Genomic DNA, 7,752 nt, shown 5'->3' with positions numbered 1-7,752 from the left:
TTTCACTTAACAGTGTATCCTGGAGATCGTTTCATAGCAGGACATAGCATTTTTATCCTTTTTTATTCTTGTCCATTATGTGGATATATTATAATTCATTTAACAAACCTAAAAATTACTGTGAAATAGTTCATGTTTATAAAAAAGTTCTTGGAATTATATAATGAGCATCCAAGTACCCATCATTCAACTTAAAAAAAAAAAAACAGCATTAACTCATTAATTTCTGCTTTTATTTTCATTAAGTCATTCCTTCTGTTTTCATTTGGGTTATTTATAACTCTTTTTTTTTTATTGCTTTTCTTCCCCAAATCCCCCCAGTACATAGTTGTATATTTTAGTTGTGGGTCCTTCTAGTTATGGCACGTGGGATGCTGCCTCAACATGGCCTGATGAGTGGTGCCATGTCCGTGCCCAGGATCTGAACTGGTGAAAGCCTGGGCCGCTGAAGCAGAGCATGCGAACTTAACCACTCAGCCATGGGGCCGGCCCCTATAATAACTCTTGAGGATGCTTAATTCTTTTGTTTTCAATCTTTTTTAAAAAAATGGTACTAGTGTTTAAGTTATGAATTTTCTTCTGACCACTGCTTTGGCTGTCTTCCATAGGTGCTGACGTGCTGTTTTCTAGAAAATCTGCAGTTTCCGTTTTTGCCTCTTTGATACACTATTTCTCTGTGACCTCATAACAACAGTCTTCCTGAGTTCCTGTAGGTTTAAAAAAAAATTTGGAGCCTTTATACTTGATCTTTCACCTGGGTGCCCCAAATATTATTTATTTTCTGGTAACATTACTAGAATATATCTTGTACTGTAAACATGATATTTTTTTTTCAAACATAGACTGAAATCCCTTTTTATTTCAGAAACACTTTCCTGAATTATATCTTTAAATAGCTATTGTATTTCATGTTTTTGTTCCCTTCAGGGATTCCAGTTATGCACTAGTTGGCTCTCCTTTGCCTGTCGTCCATAGCTATCATTTTCCCCCCAATCCTTTTAATGTGGCAGATCCCAGAAAGCACCAGAAAAGAAAAATCCCTTTTCCTGAAGATGTATCTCTTATTTTCAACGAGGTGGAAACTGCAGCGCAAAGTCCCCCCTGGACCCAGTTTAGCTTAAGCTAGGAGAGAGCCTGCAGGCTTTGAAGTTCATGAGGCTCGTGTTCTCTCAGCTCTCTGCCTTCTGGGCCGTTCCAGGTCCTCCACCCCTGTAGAGCTGGTCCATCTCTAACATCTGGTTAGTATTCCAGTGCCAGTTACCTGAGCCCTCGTCCTGCCTGCAGTGGGGCACTCAGCACCGCCCCAGCACGGCATATGTCTCCTAGGCATCACTTGTTCTCGTTTTGTGTTTCTGTGGCATGTCAGTCTCACTGGGGTCTCAGGGCACGTGGCTCTTCCCTCCTCTCTGCCCTGCTGTGTCTTCCCAGATGCAGAATACATGCTCTTTCTCTTTTTTTTTTTTTTTTAAGATTTTATTTTTCCTTTTTCTCCCCAAAGCCTCCCAGTACATAGTTGTGTATTTTTAGCTGTGGGTCCTTCTAGTTGTGGCATGTGGGAAGCCGCTTCAGCATGGCTTGATGAGTGGTGCCATGTCTGCGCCCAGGATTGGAACCAGCGAAACCCTGGGCCACCGAAGCAGAGCACGAGAACTTAACCACTTGGCCACAGGGCCGGCCCCATGCTCTTTCTCTTGATGCCCCCCAAGAATCAGGTATTTGGGTATAGCAGACTTGTACTAAAGTTTAGGGAGATAGAGGAGAGTTATCTCAAAGAATGACAGAGCAAATAACTCCAGATTGATTGTCAGACACTCCTGTTCCCTGAATCTCTTGACCATTCACCCCCAGGAGGTCTTCTCACTCCTATTGCCTCAGGGGCCTTGGCTTCTCATCAACCTTCAGGCTACTCCCTCCTTTTTTTTCTTTGAGGAAGATTAGCCCTGAGCTAACATCTGCTGCCAATCCTCCTCTTTTTGCTGAGGAAGACTGGCCCTGAGCTAACATCCGTGCCCATCTTCCTCTACTTTATACGTGGGACACCTGCCACAGCATGGCTTGTCAAGTGGTGCCATGTACCTAGGATCCAAGCCTGCAAACCCCGGGCCAGTGAAGTGGAATGTGCACACTTAACAGCTGCGCCACTGGGCCGGCCCCTGCTCCCTCCTTTTTAATTTTTTTATTAAAAATTGTTTTTCTTGGGGCCAGCCCAGTGGCGTAGCAGTTAGGTGTGCACATTCCACTTTGGCAGCCTGGGGTTTGCCGGTTCGGATCCCAGGTGCGGACATGGCACCACTCATCAGGCCATGCTGAGGCGGCATCCCACATGCCACAACCAAAAGGACCCACAGCTAAAAATACACAACTATGTACCGGGGGGCTTTGGGAGAAAAAGGAAAATTTTTTAAAAAGTCTTTGGAAAAAAAAAAAGCAGAGAAAGATGGGCACGGATGTTAGCTCAGGGCCAATCTTCCTCAGCAAAAAGAGGAGGATTGGCAGTGGATGTTAGCTCAGGGCTAATCTTCCTCAAAAAAAAATTGTTTTTCTTTATTCTTTTTATTGTGAAATATACAGAAATAAAATTGACCATTTGAACCATTTTTAAGTGTACAATTTAGTGGCATTAAGTACATTCACAATATTGTCTCTATTTCCAGAACGATTTCATCCTTCAAAACAGAAACTGTACCATTAGGCAATGATTCTCCCTGCTCCCTCTGCTCTCTGGGCTCCAGCATCCTCATTTCATTCCTGTTCATTCCTCCTTTCCTGTTCTTACAAAGCAGTTTAGGGCTCCATCCCTCACCCAACTTGGTTCCAAGCCGCATAGCTGTGCCACCTAAAAAAGAGAAGGAAAAAGCCTGTTCTGGGGCTCCATCTTCAGCAGTTTAAAGCACATTTTCAGTTCTGCCTTGAAATCAACTCTTGTGGGACGTGATTAAGTTCTCAGGCATAGCTTCCTTCCCCATGAATGTCTGTAAGCTGAAGGGGACCATAGAAAGATAGATTCTTCCACGGGTGAGTCATATTTCATCTTAAGAGCAGGAATAGCTGTGCTAATTTTTTAACAGCTTTCTCCAACGACCGCCACCATTGCAATTGTTTATTTGTGTGTGTTATTTAATGTTTCATCTTCCCATCAGGTTATAACCTCCAGGAGAGTTTATATTGTGTCCCTTGTTTTCTACATTATACTTAACACCTGGCACATAGCAGGCACCCAGTATATATTGAACAAATGAATCAGTAGGTGGTTTATAGGAGACCCTTGGGGCCAGGGACTCTGCAATATCACCATGTAACTACTTTTCCTTTCTCCTGGGAAGCAGAGAGAAACAATAGGCTGTGTTATCTCTCGAGTGATGTGCCTGGGACCACATGTCCCTTTCCCAGATGATAAACTGCTGCTTACAGCAAAGGAAGCAATCATGTAGCATATGCAAGTCTCCTGCTACAAGGCCCCCTGTGTTCCGAAGTTATGCCGGCTTACTTTTTACATCACTATTAGTGAAGAGGAACGGTCTCTCCCCTCAGTGTTCTGAAAGAGGTCAGAGTTATGACTGGGTAGCACCACAGGCCTACAATTTCTGCCCCTAAGAAAGGTGAGTAAACAAGTGGTCAGACAAAAACTAACAAATGTTGGAGAGGGTGTGGAGAAAAGGGAACCCTCACACACTGCTAGTGGGAAGGCAAACTGGTTTGGCCACTATGGCAAACAGTATGGAGAGTTCTCAAAAAACTGAAAATAGAAATACCATATGACCCAGCTATCTCACTCCTGGGTATTTATCCAAAGAACTTGAAATCAGCAATTCAAAGAGACTTGTTCCCTGCAGCATTATTCACAATAGCCAAGATGGGGAAGCAACCTAAGTGCCCATCGACTGATGAATGGATAAAGAAGATGTGGTGTGTCTACACACACACAAATAGAATACTGCTCAGCCATAAAAATGACAAAATAGTCCCACTCACAACAACATGGATGGACCTTGAGGGTATTATGTTAAGCAAAATAAGCCAGATAGAGAAAGACAAACACTGTATGATTCTACTCATATGTGGAAGATAAACAAACATGTGGACAAAGAGAACTATTTAGTGGTTACCAGGGGGAAGAGGGGTGGGGGTGGGCACAAAGGGTGAAGGGGCGCACCTATAAGATGACTAACAATAATGTACAACTGAGGGGCCGGCCTCGTGGCCGAGTGGTTAAGTTTGCATGCTCTGCTTTGGCAGCCCAGGGTTTCACTGGTTCAGATCCTGGGCGCAGACACGGCACCACTCATCAGGCCACGTTGAGGCGGTGTCCCACATAGCACAACCAGAGGCACTCACAACTAGAATACACAACTATGGACTAGGGGGGCTTTGGGAAGAAAAATAAATAAAATTACTTAAAAAAAATGTACAACTGAAATTTCACAATGTTGTAAACTATCGTAACCTCAATTAAAAAAAAAAGGTCGGAACTCTTCCTCTCACTGAAACAGCCACCTGGATTTACAAAGCCTGGCAGTGGTCAGAACGACACCTTCTGTGTCCACCCCAATTATATAAGCCACACCAGCTGGAGGGCCCAGAAGTCTTTGGATCAGCGAAGACTCCATCTTAAACTAGAGCCAGGGGCAGAGCCTTTCCTCTCTGGGCATTACTTGGGGTTGCTACTTGATCAAAAGTAAAAGGACACTAAACCCCTTTGACAGGTCTGTCTCTGGCTCATGTGGTCCTGTAATATCCTTGTGATGAAAACGAAGTAAGTCCTGGCCCAGAGAGCAGCCTTCCCTGACTCAGAGAGGCCCCAGTGTAGGTGGCCAATAGCAAAAGTGACGAGCAAAAATCAGTAACTTCCCTATGTTCATGAATGAGGAGTTAGAAAATACAATGAAAGACAAGATCCCATTCAGGATAAAGACAAGAAATATAAATGCCTAGGATCAGACATAATTAGAAATACATCAGACCAATACAAAGACTGTGAAGTATACTGAGATGCTAAAACCAATGGGTGAAAGTTTGATGAGGAACAGGATTTTTCATGGCCTCAAAGTGCCCTTCCGTGAATTACTTATTAACTAAAAATGGGAAAGAGTAAATCCACAGTGGAGAAACCCGGAGGGCACCTCCTACCAAGTGATCAAAGTGCACATCCGCAGTACTGGGACAAATGGGGAAGCATTTGCATGTTTGTAATCCGATTACATTTTCAGTAATAGTGTTTTCTCTCTCCGCTATATTAGTGCATCAGGGTCTTTCCGTTGGCAGGATTCTTTATTTCCCCAACACTACACATATTTAAAGTGCACAATTTAACAAGATTTGACATATGTTTATACCCATGAAACCATCACCACAATCAAGATGATGAACGTATCAATAACCCTCTGCAAAAGTGTGCCTTTGGTAATTCCCTTCCTTTTTAAATGTCAGCCACAAACGACAACGGTATTAGCAGAACATGTGACTCAGTCACCAAAAGAAATTACAGATATTTCCAGGTCACGATAGAGTTGATGCAGATACCTTGGACTATTATTTATGCATTGCATTACTTAAATATTTATTTAATGAAAAAAATGTGTGATAGTTTAATAATTATATTTTAATATAATTGGGATTTTTGTTTTGGTAACTCTATGTATCTTTAAATGCCTTTAAAAACATTGTTCTGGCCTGGGATAAGCCAGATCGAGAAAGACAAACACTGTATGATTCTACTCATATGTGGAAGATAAAAAACATGTGGACAAAGCGAACTATTTAGTGGTTACCAGACAGCCCGAGGAGTCACTGGCCTGACCATGTTGAGCACCCATGCTCTAAAGCAACAGAACAGCCCCATGGACGAGACCCTCGCGTTCTGGCCTGCAGGGGCTCTTCTACAGGCCTATCCCCGCCTGGCCCCTGCCAAAAGCAAGCCAACCAGTGGATATGCACAGAACTTCCTCAATGCTTTTTATTGCCTCGTTTTTAATGCAAACAAAGTCCACCAGACATTCGGGGAAAGCTTGCAACACAAAAGAGAAACTAAATAATCAAACAGCAAAGAGTGGTTTCAGAGGAAAACCATGCAGGGAACATAAGAGAATTAAAAAAACAAAACAAAAAAGGCTCTCTAACTACTATTCTCAGTAATTAGCTTCAGGAAGATATCATATCCATAAAGCAAAGGCAAGAACAACAGAGAACAAGAAGTTCTCAGAAAATAAAAATATTATTGCTTACATTAAAAATTAATTAGGGGGGCCGGCCCAGTGGCGCAGCAGTTAAGTGCACACGTTCTGCTTTGGCAGCCCGGGGTTCACTGGTTCAGATCCCGGGTGCGGACATGGCACCGCTTGGCAAGCCATGTTGCGGTAGGCGTCCCACATATAAAGTAGAGGAAGATGGGCATGGATGTGAGTGCAGGGCCAGTCTTCCTCAGCAAAAAGAGGAGGATTGGCAGCAGATGTTAGCTCAGGGCTAATCTTCCTAAAAGAAAAAAAAGAAGATTTGGAAAATAAAGTTAAGGAATCCAGGAGACAGGACAAAATAAAGAAAAGAAAAGGCAAGATACAGGGAATCTTATTGCTTTGCGCAAAAAAGAAACAAGGTACCTGGGATTGCTGGCTAGTTCCAGGACGGGGAGATGTGGGGCGTTCTGTGGATGAGTGTGGTAGATTGCCCTGGCGGTTCATCCCACCCTTTATTCATACCCTTGCAAAGTGGCTTTACACCCTTCTGGAAGAGCTGGAGTCTGTTTCCACTCCCCTTGAATCTGGGCCAGCCTTGTCACTTGCTTTGGCCAACAGAATGTGGCAGAAGTGATATGCCATTTTGGAGAAGTGATATGCCTTCTGATAGGCCTAAAGAGCACTTTTCTCTCTCTCAGAAACCTGCCCAGCCATCATGAACACAAGCCTAGGCTAGGATGAGAGACCACGTAGGGCAGAGATGGTCCATCCCAGCTGAGCCCATCCTAGGCCCATCAGTTCCCAACAGAATTGGCAACTAACTACAAAAGCATGAGTGAGCCCAGATAAGATGAGAACTGCCTAACTGAGCCCAGCCCCAAATTACCAACCTGCAGAACTTTGAGCTAAATAAATGGTTGCTATGTTAGTCTGTTACCTTTTGGAGTAGATTTCTACTCAGCAAAAGCCAACTAACACAACTGTCTCCCTCTACCTCCTTATAGGGGGCTCTCCTATATTTCGCAGAGACTGGAAACTGAAAGAATACATTTCCAAGACATCTTTGCTACTAGAGTGATGAATATAAACTAAGGTCTGACAATTAGATGCCCCCTCAGAGATTTGGGGGGCTAGAGGCTATCTTCTTGCTGTCACTTCTGAGAGCAAGGACACGGAGACAGGAGGGCCCCCGCCAGTCTCAGCAGTCAGACTCAGCATTCCTGCATTAAGCAGATGTCGAGACAGAGCCGTGTGGAGCTAGGGGTGGCAGCAGGGGCCTCCTCCTCACTTCTGATTATGGTTGTGGTGATGTGCTCTTGAACTCAGTTACTCCAGGGGCAGCCCCCTGACTCCTGTTCCTCCAGCCCCACTCACAATTTTGTAACCAGTAATTCCCTGCATTAAATTCCTTCCTGTGAAAAAACTGATCATGTCAAGTGTTGGTGAAGAAGTGGACTGGACTGGAGTACCTGGAACCCTCACTACACTGCTGGTGGGAATGTAAAGTGGTGCAACCACTTTGGAGAACTGTTTAGAAGCTTCTAATAAAGCCAAACTACCCTATCATCCTGCAATTTTTGAA

General features: G+C 43.8%; 1 long non-coding RNA gene across 1 annotated transcript; it reads right to left on the bottom strand.

Moving 5' to 3' along the window:
* Positions 1–211: 211 nt before the first annotated feature.
* LOC139078175 (uncharacterized) lies at positions 212–6,711 on the bottom strand. The gene is made up of 3 exons (XR_011530997.1): positions 6,594–6,711; positions 2,687–2,836; positions 212–707 (listed from the first exon to the last, which is right to left on the bottom strand). It is a non-coding gene; the product is annotated as an uncharacterized lncRNA (long non-coding RNA).
* Positions 6,712–7,752: the final 1,041 nt, after the last annotated feature.

Source organism: Equus przewalskii, chromosome 21 (genome assembly GCF_037783145.1).
Source record: "Equus przewalskii isolate Varuska chromosome 21, EquPr2, whole genome shotgun sequence".
In the NCBI taxonomy this organism is placed as follows: Eukaryota; Metazoa; Chordata; class Mammalia; order Perissodactyla; family Equidae; genus Equus; species Equus przewalskii.
Note: the sequence above shows the minus strand (reverse complement) of the source record. Positions and strands in the feature narration are given on the sequence as shown.